This window comes from Anolis carolinensis, chromosome 2, assembly GCF_035594765.1.
Source record: "Anolis carolinensis isolate JA03-04 chromosome 2, rAnoCar3.1.pri, whole genome shotgun sequence".
Classification (NCBI taxonomy): Eukaryota; Metazoa; Chordata; class Lepidosauria; order Squamata; family Dactyloidae; genus Anolis; species Anolis carolinensis.
The window spans coordinates 37,391,376-37,406,219 of record NC_085842.1 but is presented as its reverse complement, the minus strand read 5'-3'; the positions used below and the strand labels follow the sequence as shown (position 1 = coordinate 37,406,219).

Here is a 14,844-nt window from a genome sequence, read left to right as displayed (position 1 = left end):
ACAAGGAATCTTTGAGGCATAGAATGGGTTTTTGTTTTCCAAGACAGGAAATGTGAGAGTTGTTCCAACATTTCAAGTTTGTTTTTCAAATAAACTTTCTTGTTTCACTGTCTTTGGTCCTATCTATACTGATAACTTAACTCGGTGTACATTAGGATCAACCCCATGGCGGGCAAACACCATATGGAGCTCATCTATGGTAACATGAAGCAACACCACCTTAACACAGCTTTGCCCTGCATTACTGAAAGTTGTTGGAAATGCCAAATTTTGCCTTAGATTTTGGGATTTCCATCAACTTAGGGCCAGTGAGACTAGTTGGGCTGGTTCCCAAGTTGAACCTGCTGCAACCACCCCACTGCATCCTATGTTTCTTGGGTTCAGGGCACTATGCCTCATAGTGGGTGAGAATCTGTTATGTGGCATTTGCATCATGCATGGAGCCTTCTCGCCCCCAATGCAGGGCACAGCTGCTTAACGTAGTTGTGTCCCACACTAGGGAAAGTGGGACAATGCTCCAGGGCTTTCCCGCACTTCAAGGTTTGTGTGAATAGTGGGGCAGGTTCTGATTTGGAACTGGTCCCATTGTTTACATGGTGCTGCCATCCTGTTTTCCCCATGCTCCGTGGTTCAGGGAAAATGGGATGATACTTACCTGTGACACTTTTCATAGCCATTACTTGGCATCTTTGTTGAGGTAAGCATTTGGAGAGGGAGGGTGACCATCCCCTCCATATCCCTCTCAGCAAAAGTGCTCTCTGGAGCTCTATGGCCAACACTACAGCTATGAAAAATTATACAGTTCAGAGTGACCATCCAGTGGAACCGACAAAGTTCAGAAGCGGAGCAGTGAAAACACCAAGGCAGAATCTGAGATTGTGTAGATGCACCCAGAGCTGGTATGCTATACAGCCTGTCTTCATGGAGAGCCCACTGTTTCAGCGGACAGTGCTCTTCCATTGCCAGCACAGCATTAAGATCTAATCTATTAGCTTTGTACATTAATAAGGAAGAGAGCACCATCTTGCCTCTGGCAGTGGAGTTTTGAGCCAGCCTTGCTGACTGGCTTTATGTTGTTCTTTTACATTTATCGTGTTCTTATTTAGTAATCTTCGTTTGAAAACTGTTTTGGTTTGAGCCTGTTTTATTGCCATTTTAACTTTTTGTCATCTGCCCTGAGAACCTGTTGAACAGTAGAATATAAATTCCTTTAAAGCATACATATGGCATATCTTGTTCTAGTTTCTTTATCTTTCGGTCCACATATGCAATCCCAAGATAGGCATATTCTTTTATAGATGCTAACTTTCTTATTGTTCAAGCATTCTGCAGTCACAGAAGGCCCTTATAATATTTACTTCACTGGAAACGTATGGCTTACCTTCTGCAATGAACATGTGGAGTCTCGCTACTAGCTCTATTTCATCCTAATCTTCAAACCTGGCAACAAAAGCCATTCTTGAAGGCATCCTGTTTTACAAACATTATGAAATGGTAACACTGGTTGTTCTCACAGGCATACCTTAGAGTGGCGTATCTCTCAAGTGATTTGCTGTTTATTTTTTGATAGATGAAGTCCAACCCAAGGCTCTCTACAAAACCATGGAAAACAAAATTGCTAGAAGACGTGCCTAGCAACGGTAAAGCACACAGCAAGTGCTGGGGAATAAATACTCATTTCGTTATGTGTTTCCACTTATACTTTTCCAGACTTTTTGCAATTTCATGCTTAATAGCCATTGTGCTGGTGAAGTATTTTTTCCAGCATCTAAGATGGACCTTATTTAAAAAGTAGAAGTAGAAACAAATACATGGATGAAATTTCCTCTATTTGATTGAACAAAAAACCTTTATCAGACTACTTGAAAAGCTTTTACAATGTTTCTTTCTGTGATATTAATGCTTCTTCATTGTTGAGTTTTCATCAGAAAGTGCAATGACATTATTTTGTTTTTCACGATTACCTTTTTCTGTTCTGAAGTCAAACCATTTTGTGCCATATTTGTCATCATGTCTTCTCATTTTCTTATGGTACTCTTTAATAATAGTTATCTTATTATTTAAAATTGCCATTGCATTTCCACTGGGAACATTTCATTTTCATTTTAGAGGGAATGATGAGGTGACAAAAATTCTCCATTGAAATCCACAAGCATGTGGACAATTTCAACAGAAAGGAGGAAGCCATGAAAATGAACAAAATCTGACTACCAGTATTAAAAAAACCTCTAAAATCAGGACAGTAAATAAAGAACAACAGTAAAAAAACAGGGGAATTCCAGGCATGAATCATTCAGGGCCAGCTGACACTTCCCAACAAAGTATTCCCCCAGGCAGGAAGCAGCCAGGCTTTGAAGCTGCAAGGCCATTCAATTCTAATCAAGGTGGCCAATTACAACATTCACACTTGCCTCAAACAGACAAGAGTTCTTTCTCCTACCCTGGATTCTCCACAGATAGATAAACCCCACTTGCCTAGTTTCCAACAGACCTCACAACCTCTGAGGATGCCTGCTATAGATGTAGGAGAAATGTCAGGAGAGAATGCTTCTGGAATGTGGCCATACAGCCTGGAAAACTCACAGCAACCCACATTCACTGAAATATTTGTAAATCCCCCTAATTAATAATAATAATAATAATAATAATAATAATAATAATAATAATAATTTTATTCTTATATCCCGCCCCATCTCCCCGGAGGGACTCGGGGCGGCTTACATGGGGCCATGCCCAGACACGACAGCACAAATCAGATAAAACATTAAACCGAGCAGTAAAACTTCAACATGATTAAAAACAGTCATAAAAGTCAATATACACAATAATATTAAAATCCCGATTTGGGTCAAAAGATTCTTCAATTTAGTTTTTCAGTTGTTTATCCTGAGTATATTTATTTTTCTTTCTTTTCCTCATTATATGGTGCCCCCTTTTAATGCCAATTTCCTCTGTTTTTCCATGTGTTCCTGTACAAATGATGGGGGTTCTCTCTCTTTCTCTTTGTGTCTGGACAGATATCTGGTGGTGATAAAATTATACCTTTCTTGATATTGTTCTTATTCAAAAGCATGGAGCCTGATTGTTAGGTGGAATTGATTACAGGGAGCATGTAACTCCCTTGTTAGAATAATTCCATTGGCTGACAGGCAGTTTCTGAGGTCAACTCAAAGTTATGACTGATAATACCCTAGGTCCAGAATATCTGGATGAATATATGTTATCATACCTGAGGTGATTCTTTTTATTCTATTATATTCACAAAAATTTCTAAGTGGCGAGGGCCTTCTTGGATGCTTCTCCCACACTCTAGAGCAGTGGTTATCAACCTATGGGTCCCCAGATGTTTTGACCTTCATCTCCCAGCAATCCTCACACATGGAACTAACTGGAGTTTCTTGAAGTAGTAGGCCAAAAGACCTTGGGACCCACAGGTTGAGAACCACTGCTCGAGAGCTCCATTCCTAAGACAATATGTTGGGTCTCTCTTTATTTTCCTATTGATGGTAGCTATGATGGAGCTAAGGATTGATAATAACATGTCAACAGTGGTGCTTGGTTCTTCCATGACTGCTATTTTCTCCCCAAGATAAAGTTAACAATTGCCTTTCCTCACTTTCCTCTTGAATTGTGCTCCTCTTCCAATGTGTCACAGATACAGACTGGAACAACATGACCAAGCAATATCACATTGTGGTCCAAATGGCAACAGTTATTAATCAGTAATGCACGAATTAAGAAAGGCTAAAGCTGTTTGCTTTTGCCAGAGTCTACAGTGAAGGTCAAGATATCTTTTGTCCTCTCCTATCCTGCTGAATTAATTAGGTAAAACCTTCTTTTCCACTTTGAAATCAGCTTAGGAAAAGGAAGAATGTAGGAAGAGAAGGAGGAGAAGAAACATTTTAGGACATTTAGAAGCAGATGAAAAAGAAAGACAGTTGATTAATCAAGATGGTCCCCATCAAATCAAAACAATTGGATGCTCTGCTTTATATTTGAAATTTGTTTTTAGAAATAGCATTTAAAACATTTCAAATAAAAATGGTAAAGATGTAGGATCAACATTTGTTTTAGGGCTCTAAAATTTAAATAGTGAACATTGTCCTTTATTGATAATAGAGGTGATCATTAGACTGTATTGTCATAACTTTGGTGCCTTAGGATCATTTTAATATTCTTTAGTGCAAGTCCAATCTTTCTCTTCTCCTTTCCTAATACACAATGTCCCGAAGACATTTCCATTATTTAGTTGAGTCTGCATATTTTATTCTGAACTCTTAGCTGGTTGGGATCAAGTCTCATTTAATTGGCAGTGATTTGTAGAGAGTTATTTTTTTAAGTTCCAGGCTACTCTCTGACTGCCTCTTAGTGCTAATTTACTTAAATGATGGGGACTGTAGAAGAACCCGAGTTGAATAATAAACAAATAGTGACATTTGCAAATGTATAAGAATTGCTATGGCATTAGAAATATAGTGCCATAGAAAATATACTTATAGCTTCCTGCATTTTTGATAATATTCCTTATGAAACATAGAAAAGAATATAAAAATATAGATAGATATCTATTTAACTATCTTGCATTTGTGGGATAGTACAAATGAACACACTACATACTAGAACTACCAAAACCGTGAACAAACACCATAAAATATTAACCAACTAAAAAAAGGGAATCTAAAACCAAGAAAACAACCATCATAAAATAATAATAAAAATAGAAAAGGAGAAGAAACAGGGCATGGGTTCCAACCACTAGGGATGTGCACAATTTCGGGTTGGTATTCTGTATTCGGGGAATTCGGTTGAAACGGTAGCTGAATGCCTGGAAATGGGATGGTGGGTGGATAGGAGCAGCCAGAGACTGGCAATAATGGTGCATGTGGCAGCCAATCTTCAGCTTTATCCAGCTGTACCCCCCACCAAGCCTTGCCAAAGCCAATCAGAAAAAGAAAGCGAATCACATGTATTTTATGCAAAGCTGGTCTAATACCAAGGTGAGCTCCCCCATTTTTCTGTGGCATCCTGACATTTGAGAGGGAGAGATTGTGCTAGCTAGCTCCATGCGTCTCAGTTCCATCACTGCTTAGCGCAGTGGTTCTCAACCTGGGGTCCCCAGATGTTTTTGGCCTTCCACTCCCAGAAATCCTAACAGCAGGTAAGCTGGCTGGGATTTCTGGGAGTAGTAAGCCAAAATCATCTTGGGACCCCAGGTTGAGAACCACTGGCTTAGTGCTTAGGAAATAGGGATCACTTTTCGAGTATTCCTTTTATTTCTGCATTAAATTTTCTTAGTTGAGTATCTTTCAATCCTTCTTTTATTTTACTAGTAATTTCTCTAGGGAGGAGTGGGTGGGCGTGTGTTGGGGGTGTGAGTTTAAAAAAGGATTTTTTTTCATGTTTTCTGTTTGTTTAAATTTTTTGTGCTTTTCTTTTGCTTTAAGTTGACTGAGTGTGGGATAGGTTTAGGGAATAGCCCGACTCCCTTGAGTCCATGGGGAGAATTTCCCCAGACCTACCTTCTGGTTGCTGTCCTGCACCAGCAGTCTAAATTCCTAACCTCCGCAAAAATAAAAAAGCCCTTTCACCTCAATGACTCTCAATCTGTCTGCTATACCCTCTCCAGCCCTACTTTCTGGCTTATATGTGTGTGTACTCTTTCACCAATCCAGCAGCCTTACCGCTCCCTCCAAATATTAAAAAAATACAAAAAAGCCCTTCTTGTTAGTTCATTTTTGTAGTCCCTTCCACACAGCTGTATAAAATCCACATTGAACTGGATTATATGGCAGTGCAGTATGGCTCAGATTATCCAGTTCAAAGCAGATATTTAGGATTTTCTGCCTCGATATTCTGGGTTATATGGTTATATCAAGATTTGCTTGGTTTTCATTTTGAAACAAGGAATATTTTCATGTCACGTACGGTTAAATCCATGAATACAGAATTTGTGGATATGGAGGTCCAACAGTATAGTAATTCTTCAACTACATGATTATGTACAAATGGTTTTTTTAAATCACAACATACACGTTATTGTATTCAAATATTACTGTGTATTTTCATTTCCTTTTTGGTGACATATTTCCACTTTCTAGAGATGCCTAAGTGGGTGCCCTAGGTATGCCAGCAAGAGGTTCTTCATCCATCTTTACTTAGACTCTTTCATGCTTTGTACCTTGCCAACAGTTGAGAATCTGGCCTCATCCATCATCAACTATGAACTAGAAATGTTCATTTCCATGAATCTGCTGAACTTTAGTAATGAAATATTCATGTTTTGCTGCAGTCAATGCAGCAATAAACACATTTATTGAAAAATGATGCTCTATTATTCATTTTTGTTTGAATTTTTTTTAAAAAAACTGCTTTCCCCAATAGATAGTAGGTGATGATGATTAAATATTTTTCAAAGATATTTCAATCAGTTCCTTTTGTAAAAGTCTAAAGTGTCATCCATATATCAGCATACATATGAAGCCTCTTCATGTTAAGTACGTGAACCTAGAGCTCAAGAGATAACGTTATGTTAATTGCTGCCCTGAAATGTCTACAGACTGTCATTTTTCTTATTAACACTGACTACCCTCATATTATTACATGAATAATCAAGGAGGTGGGTTTTTGTTGTTGCTGATACTATTGTTTTTGCAGAAACAAAGGGATTTCAGTTTTCATTTGCCAAAATGATCCAAGGGAACTGCAAACTGAAATGTGGACATCATTCTTGCTGGAGGTTTACTTGAGATAAAAGAATGTAGGAATTGTATTGCACATGGCTTTAGAGTTGGCATGCCAAACAGTATGGTATGCCACCCCACTGTCAACTCCTCTATTTTTCCAATGTCCAGCTTTGACTCCCACAGCTTCATAAATTATAAATGTGTATTAATGACAAATAACATTTTTCCCCTAGTAAATGAGTAGCACAAGACATAATACATTTATTCTTGGGACTTTCTCTCATGTCCCCCCCCCCCCCATTTCTAAACACTTAGAATCAATTGAAGGAATGATGTATGGTGGAGCCCATCCCACGATGCAGGGGGACTTCTTGTCAGCTCCAATCATGTTTCATTGGGGAAATTTCTGAAACAGTCAAATAAAGGGAGGGGAGAGAAGACAGTCAGAGATTGTCTTCTAGACTCCAGGTTATAACTGATAAAACACCAAAACATGTGGGATGGGAGCTGTCAAATTTGTCTATGTTGAATTGCTTCAGTGATGTGGATTAAGGGGCATTCCTATGGACAGTTCTCCACCAAACACTGACATGTATCTCCCAAACTCCTGTTTCATGAGCCTGGCATGACAATTTTTAAATTTAATAAAATAATAATATTTTATTTGTAACCCACCCAATCTCCCTGACATCATTCAAAATACAGAAATTTCAAAATATCTTTGTTTTCTTGTTTAAACTGCTAGCTTTTAAAGTTTTGCACTTTCTGCAATGGAGTGGAGAAGACCCCAGTATCCCCAGAGTGGTATCTCTCAGCTTGGTGCCTTCCTTCTCCTCCTGAGCCACAGGATTGCAGGGAGGGGAAAACCCAGTATGTCCAGAAGTTTACTATTTCGTATGTTCCGATAGGGAGAGTTCCACAGCACCTAATTTAGATGGGCTGTTCTTAAATTTTTCATCTACTACAGGTGATCAAATGGTGCCCACCAGTAGGAAACAGATTCTCATCACCTGTTCTTGGCCCCTGTAAGATGATAGGCTCCTGCCATGCCTATGAATTCCTTTCTGAAAGAACTATGGCATATCTATCTTCATAGTTCCTACTGTGTTAGAGATGTGCTATTGCTATTGCTCACTGCATATTTTGCATCTGACATCAAACAGATGAGAATTGAAAAACTTGACAGAATAATTTTTTTCTGTCTAATCTGGGGAACACCCGTGTGCACTTTATGCCTTGTCTTAACTACAAACAATGTCATGACCCAATCCATTACAGTAGAGTCTCACTTATTCAACATAAACGGGCCGGCAGAATGTTGGATAAGCAAATATGTTGGATAATAAGGAGGCAATAAGGAAAAGCCTATTAAACATCAAATTAGGTTATGATTTTACAAATGAAGCACCAAAACATCATGTTAGACAACAAATTTGGCAGAAAAAGTAGTTCAATATGCAGTAATGCTATGTAGTAATTACTGTATTTATGAATTTAGCACCAAAATATCACGATATATTGAAAACATTGACTACAAAAATGTGTTGGATAATCCAGAACGTTGGATACGTGAGTGTTGGATAAGTGAGACTCTACTGTATTTCTTTAAAATCCTAGGTTTTAGCCTCAGGGAGCTAGCCAAAGTGCTGAATCATTTTAGCAGGAAAAGTTCAGTACCTTTTGTAACTTTGTTAAATTGCAGATTAAAATCAAAAGTAAATGCACTGCCCATCTGACATGGAAGCCACCAATGAGCATTTTATGTCTGTCCTATCTGTATATCATATTGATTTCTTAATTTTACAGTGCACATAGATGAAATGTGTCAGTTATAACATGTGGGATTCTGGATCCATTGTCTGTTTTACAGCTAATGTAATTTAATACCCATGATCTTTTTAAATGCTGACCAAGAAATGGTTAAGTTCAAAGTATAAAATTACCTAGCTGCACTGACATGTAAGACTACAGCAATTTCATCTCCCCAATCATTTTAGATTGAGGTGTAAGGTGTAAAGGTGTAAAGGTGTCCCAGGTGTAAAGGTGTAAAGGTGTCCCAGGGAAAATCTGAAATGAATCTTATCTGCTCTCTTAGATGGCAAAAAGCAAACACAATTATTGAGAGAAGACTATTCCCAAATGCCGCAGTCTCCACTACACCTGTGGCTTGGAACAAGGAGCAGAGGGAATCATACTTCTCTTTTGGAGGCAGAAAAGAGAATGGAACTACAGTCAATACTGAGAAGTTGGTGTAGCATAAATATTAATAGGATATCCAAAATCCTTTCTTCATCAATTCCCTATTGGATAGTTATCACACTTCTTTGCCCTTGTTACAGGGTGGGAAGGAGGTAATTTATGTGTTCTTGTCTCTTGCTTCCACTCCTCCTCCTTGTTTTGAATTTCTGCATTTTGAGACATTCCGGGATTTCAGCAGCTTTCGGTGCAGCGTTCGGTGAAGCTATATATTCTCACATTCTGTGAACAGAATGTTCTCAGAGGGTTGCAGTTATTACAAGTGGGAAGAAAAATCCCCATGGAGTGAGCTCTGTCAATTACTTATTATACTTAGCCCTCTCATGAGTATTAGGCCATCTCTCTTTCTTTCTTCTAAAGTCCTTTCTAACTTCTCTACCCTAGGGCTACTGCTAACTTCATTTCCATTTAAATTTTTGAAAGAAAGGAAAAGAAAAGAAGGAAAGCAAAGTAAAAAAAAGAGAAGAATTTGTAATTGGACTTTCCTAGGCTTCAACAAGAAACATATGGAAGAAAGACAATTTCATTCTGCCCTCTCCAGGGGTGCAATGTCTTGTACTAGTTTGCTCCCAGGCTGTGCATCCTCATTTTTTGCTCTTATTGTCTATCCTCTTGTTCCAGTTTGCAAAACTTCAATACAGGGGGTGGGAGGGAAAATATCCTCCCCACACTCCATCTCACACTTCCAACTCTGCTTCTTTCTGTTTTTATTTGCATAAGCAATGTCAAGCACAGCCTTGCTCCAGATAGTAGGAGTTGTCTTCTCTTTGTTCTTGCTGTTTTGTGGTTGTTTTGCAAAACAATTTTAAAATCAGAAATAAAGGTCTCTTAAGGAAAGTTTTCAAAAGTGTGCTGTTATATAACATAACATTAACCCACTTCCTCCCCCTCACCAAATATACACCCAGAAGTATTCATAAGAATAAGATGGAAACAAACAAAAGTGCCTCAAAAGCATGATGGGAAGAAACATTTCTATCTGGCCTTTCATTGCCTCTAAATATTTAACATACTGATAAATCTATATGCTTATTTACTGAATTAATTTCTAACCTCCCATTCAGTATAAAACTCCCATAATAGTTAAACAAATAAACAGATAAGCTAATAATAGATGGTGGTAATACACTGCACATATCTTATTTGTAGTGCAAAAGAAAAATGAAAGAGCAACACAATATTTAAAATGAGGAACAATTTTTACTAACATAAACTTACCAGTATTTCAATGGAAAGTGTAGACCCACTTTTGGCTGATGAGATAGTCAAGTTAATTTGGATTGTTGTTGTTGTTGTGTGCCTTTAAATCTTTTCAGACTTAGGTCAACCCTAAGTCTAAAGTTTAGGGTGGGGGCAGGTAAATGCCCTTGGAGGGCTACATCTGGACTATGGGCCTTAGTTTGAGGACCACTGCTCTAGGTCCTCCATAATGACTACATGCTTAACTTCCATCAGAGGTCAAGCAGAAGCTGACAATAGATACATTCGGAAGCACCTAGAGTATATTATTCAAATATGTGAATAATCAAATCCACAGAAGTTAAACCTGCCAATGTTAAGTACAAACTATATTTGCGAGCACTGGTAGATTAAATTTGAGATTTTTTTTTAAAAAAATCTAATTTTGTAGAAAGCAAAAGTGATATATTTCCCTACTGTTATACAAGAAACACACATCTCTGCACAGACATTTCCAACAATAGCATGAAATGCTCTCTCATTAACATGAAATGCCATAACTTTAGGTCTGTATCTCAAAGCCCAGGAGAACAGAACAGCAATGTACCAAGAACTGACTCAACGGGCTTAAAAAAAAGAGAACAAAAAATGGGCTTTTCTTGTTGGATATTTTTACAATTACAAAAGTAGTACTTCGAAATCGCAAGAGATAAGTCTGTGTTTTAATTTAGCCTGTTCTTGCTGGTACTTGCTTGATTTCCTTTTTAGGGTGATTGATATTGTTCTCGATCGAGTCATTTGCGTTTCAATTTGCCAATTCATGGCTCCTGTGCAAAGCTTGAGAAGTTACTTTTGTAAAGGTAATTAGTTACACTTCCCGCCTTTAGGCCTGGCAACTCATCACACGGCCGGTTATGCACATAACAATGCAATCCCAATTATTGCCTTGGTGGTTTCACTTATGAACCAGGCTTCCTGTCACACTAGTACTAGGCCATTTCAAAAGAAACAAGCACAGTTTTGCATTTGTTCTTAGAGGCATCCACTTACATTTGGGGGACTTTTTTTCCCTTCTCTGTCGCTGAGTACATCAAACTTTAAAACACACAGGTTTTTACTTTTCAGCCTCTCTTCCACGTAAAAAGATTAGACAGATCCTACTCTTACAGATTGCATACCATTAAATTACCTTGCATCTGACAATTATGAATGTAAATAAACAAGCAAAACCACCCACCCTAGGCAACTGTCAAAATGTGATTTTTTTCCCCCCAGTAAGCACTGCATCACAGTCATTTCGATTCCCTTTTCTGTGTTTCTGTGGTTCCATGCTGTTGCATCAGCTCCCACAGATTGAGCATCCCATATCCAGATATCCGATAATACGCTGAAATTCAAATTGTCCACATGAGTGGCTGAGATAGTGATGCTTTTGTTTTCAGTATACATATCTTTATTCAATGTACACTAACTTTATTTCATGTACAAAATTATTTTTACATTGTATAAAATCACCTTTGGACTGTATGTATAAAGTATATAAGAAAAATAAATGAATCTTGTGTTTAGATTTATGTCCCATTTCCAAAAATCTCATTATGTACATATATGCCAAATGCAGATATCCCAAAATCTGGGGGGAAAAATCCAAAATCTCAAACACTTCTAATTCCAAGCATTTTGGATAAGGGATGTTTCACATGTACATTTAAGCATTTTAGTGCAATAGAAAAGTGGAGTACAAATGTCTAAATAAATAAAACAAATAAGGCCTCATCTACACTGCCATATCATAATGTAGTTTAACTACATTGAACTGCATTATATGGCAGTGTAGACTCATATGCAGTGAAGATCAGGTAGTGATATTGGGCAGGAAGAGGTTAACCAAGTGTAGTCATGGACACATGTGTGACCAAAATGAGAGTATTGAATCTTTCAACCACAAATTCTGACCACTTTCTAGGACATTTTCCTAAAATCTCTATCTTTCTAGCATTCCTGAAAGTATGACAACAAAAATTGTCCACAACTAGGACTCATATTTACTCATTAGTAATGTCATCTTTTTGGGGGGCTGCCTAAACTGTATTTGTAAATGTTCTAAATTTTATTAGTGGGTGCAGAATTCTTATTTTGTTCCTCTGCCATCCCCATGACTTGAGGTTAACTTTATACTTTGGAAGTGCAGTCATCCCTCCACTTTCATGTTCTACACTTGCAGTTTTGATCATTTATGAACTTGTACTGCTGCTCTTGCCTTCTGAGGTTGGAGCAGCCATGTGAACATTTAGGAGTCGAGAAGCGTGCTGTTCGAGAGGCAGGCATGGCACATGTTTCTGTTTCACCCAGTATCTCCCTTTTTTTATCCAGGTGAATCAGTTACTCATAACACATAGGAAGAGGAGAAACAAGACCTGCATGCCACTTCACTTCCCCTGTAGATCTGGCTTGTGTTCCTATTGCTATTGATGTCTATTTCACCTGAACAAAGGAAAGGAGAAACGTTCTGCCCCTTTGATATCTCTCTTCCTTTTCCAAGGTGAAACAGATACTTGCACCATGCAGAAGAGGCAAATGAGCTTTCTCCTGGGTCCACAGCATGTAGTCCCCCCTTTTGACTGTTGCAGTATTGCCACCCCCACCGCCCAAGTTATTCACAGTTATTCCACTTTTGGAGAGGGATTGCACCTGTAAGCCCCACCAGAGCTCAGGGATGATGCTATGTGTTTATGAAGTGGAGGAGGGAGCATTTACCGTAATTGGAGAAGTGACTCAGGGGAAAATGTCTAATATTCCTCTCACCAACAACACTTCCCTGATCATTCAAGCAGATGCGAAGAGCTATCATTTATTTCAAACAAAATTGTGATTACAGATCTCTTATGTTATGTCAAAGTTAGCTATTTGTGATTTAAAGTTGAATGGTAACTTGCTATCCGCAATGCCACAGTTAACAAACTTAGTTATCAGGCCACAGTCTTTCACAAAATATAAACTTACTGTAGCAACACAGATTATCTTTCTTTTAAATTTGGTAGTTCACATGCCTTGCCTCCTACAGTGGATTTTTTTTTTCTAAAATGCAATCTGGTCCGATTTTAGTGCTGCCCTTTTCCAAGCTTTTGCCACTGCAGCCAAGGAGGAACCTAATTACTTGTCATTATCAGTCATTCAATCAACCGTCTTATGTAAATCAGTGGAGTTGGTATCATAATAACAGGCTTTGAAAAAAGCCCTTTAGTTACATAACTTAACACCATAATTACTCCTGTTTCAGTTTAGCTTGATGGCTTAAATCTGAAATGATTGACATTAGAGGTGACATTTTACCCCAAATAACGTCTGTTCATTAACTTCATTCTTCAACATCTTCCCCCAGCCAGTGACCTTGGATCAGTTTGTTTATGTGTGATGAGCACATTCAAGCCTCATTCTCGTTTATTGTTAGTATCACAGAACAAAATACTCTTGTGATTGTCTGATTGGTGGTAGAAGTTAAGTTGTATCTCATTAAATTTTCCTTGCTGTATTTTATACTGCTAATCACCTTCATTCCAATTCCCTTGGAAGCACAGGGGAATTTTTCCCCCAGAGCCCCAGCAGTCTAAATAACTATAGCTTTTATTGTCATTTAAGCATGCTTACAAGGCAAAAGCTACCCCAAAATGATGCTGATTTTTTACAAATGCATTGGATGGGGGAAGCTTGAGAACATGGCTGGTAAACTTTGGGGCTCTAGAAGCACGATCCAGGGTCCACATATGGCCTGTGTGCAGGCTGTCTAAATCCCTAACCTACAATTTACTGAACATTTCACCGTTTACAGGATAAAGGAGGGATCTGTACCATGGGTGGGTATCTGTAAAGCATTTCTTCTTCTGCAGAACTGATTTCACTGTGTGATGTGGTTTACATTTGCAGTTCGCTGAGGCGAATTAAGGGACTTAATTCAGACTTTCCCTGAATTTGCATAATGTGCTTTACTGGCCTTGATTTGAACTTTGGCAACTTACATTTTATGGCCATCATAGTTTCAAGTCTGCTTGAAGCTGTATTACAGTGTTTCCTCACTACTTTGCGGTTCACTTTTCGTGGATTTGCTGTTTTGCGTTTTTTTCAATAAACTCTAAAAGAATATTATAAATAATAAAAAATTACAATTTACAGCCCAAGGAAGGGAGGAAAGAGAAGCTTAAGGGAGAGAAAAGGAGCCCAAGTGGCAACGGGAGGAGAAGGAAGCGATTTATCAACACACAATTGGTTGATAAAGACTTAAAATAGTGTATAACTACTAAAATAATTTAAAGTATTTAAATAAATAAGGTGTCCCTACTTTGCGGATTTTCACTTATTGTGTGTGGTCCTGGAACATAACCCCCACAATAAGTGAGGGAACACTGAAAATGGTTAGTGCCGATGTGCCCAAACCTGGCATATAAAATGCAAGCTTCTGATTTTTGCTTTGTGTACACTGAAGTATCAGATAGCAAAAGTGCTGCTATCTCAGCCACCACACTGACAAATTTGGATTTTGGAATATTTCATATTTTGGAATTGTAGATAAGAGATTGTTTTTGAAGGCTCCCATATCTTTGAATCTTTTTAGGTCTTGACAGAGTGTCCATAGATTGTTTTATTAGGAACTGCCAGTGCCCATTATGTTAATCTGGAAGATGGAACAAAAGATGAAAAGATTGACTGAGTGTCTGGCTAAGAGGCAAGA

The 14,844-nt window shown here is 38.2% G+C and overlaps 1 protein-coding gene and 1 long non-coding RNA gene across 4 annotated transcripts in view; both read left to right on the top strand.

Annotated features, from left to right (window-relative positions):
• The window catches only part of fhit (fragile histidine triad diadenosine triphosphatase), a 998,292-nt gene that overhangs the window by 379,388 nt on the left and 604,060 nt on the right, over positions 1–14,844 (top strand). The gene's annotated exons all lie outside the window — the stretch shown is intronic.
• Positions 1–14,844, top strand: part of LOC134295980 (uncharacterized) — a 110,725-nt gene that overhangs the window by 37,691 nt on the left and 58,190 nt on the right. The window lies entirely within an intron of this gene.